Consider the following 918-nt stretch of genomic DNA (forward strand, 5'->3'; position numbering starts at 1 on the left):
CGCCTGCGTGATACCAAAGATGAAGAAATTCTCGGTGGCTTTTATGACTATGAACTACAAAAAGTTAAAAATAATAGTGAAATCTATCAAATTGAAAAGATATTAAATACACGTACTCGCAGGGGTAGGAAACTGTTACTTTTTCGGTGTCTAGTATGCATCTCTTATTTTGATTTCTTGTTTGGTGTAGAAAATTTTTAAACTGCCGCTTGATTTCAAAGTAGCTGTTATGTCCATCGCTTTCGTTCCTCTCTACAATAACATGAATGCTACAAGGAATTTTTGGGAGAAACTCTCCCCCGTCATAGAGCATTACGTTGCATATGAATTGGCCTTTGCCGATTGTATTGTCAAAAATGCCTATGAAATCCTTAGAGGGGATCTAGTCTATGATGTAAAACTAATACAGTTCGATTGGATACTCTGCTAGATATTAATGTATTAAAGCACTTACATGTAGTTGATGTTTACGGATTAAGTTGAAATATATTGAATATGATAATATGGGAGATTTGTGCCGCCCAGTGCATAGAAAAACCTCATATTATTTGAATAGTACATTTCATTTTAATAATTCATTGGAACATGATATGATTTACAATAGCTCACCTGATGACATTGAAATGTTTATTCTCAGTGATAGTCTGAGAGAAGTTCTTGGCTACAAACAAAATATGATCAATAGGAAAAATACTGGCACCGTTTATGGGATGGATCGAGTAATTTTTGCTGATTATTCACCTGGTTTCACCTCGGACTCTTGCATATTTCTCTATGCATCCTTTGTGGAAACGTCGAGGGTCGTTAATTAAAATTTCAACCTCTTACGATTACTTGAGCGAAAAACAACCCATGAACTTGTTCATCACTATAATATAAAGCATCTTCAGTATGTTCCTGTAAACACTTCGTATTTGG

Source organism: Artemia sp. Qi Xiang Cuo, chromosome 2, assembly GCF_049724085.1.
Source record: "Artemia sp. Qi Xiang Cuo chromosome 2, ASM4972408v1, whole genome shotgun sequence".
NCBI lineage: Eukaryota > Metazoa > Arthropoda > Branchiopoda > Anostraca > Artemiidae > Artemia > Artemia sp. Qi Xiang Cuo.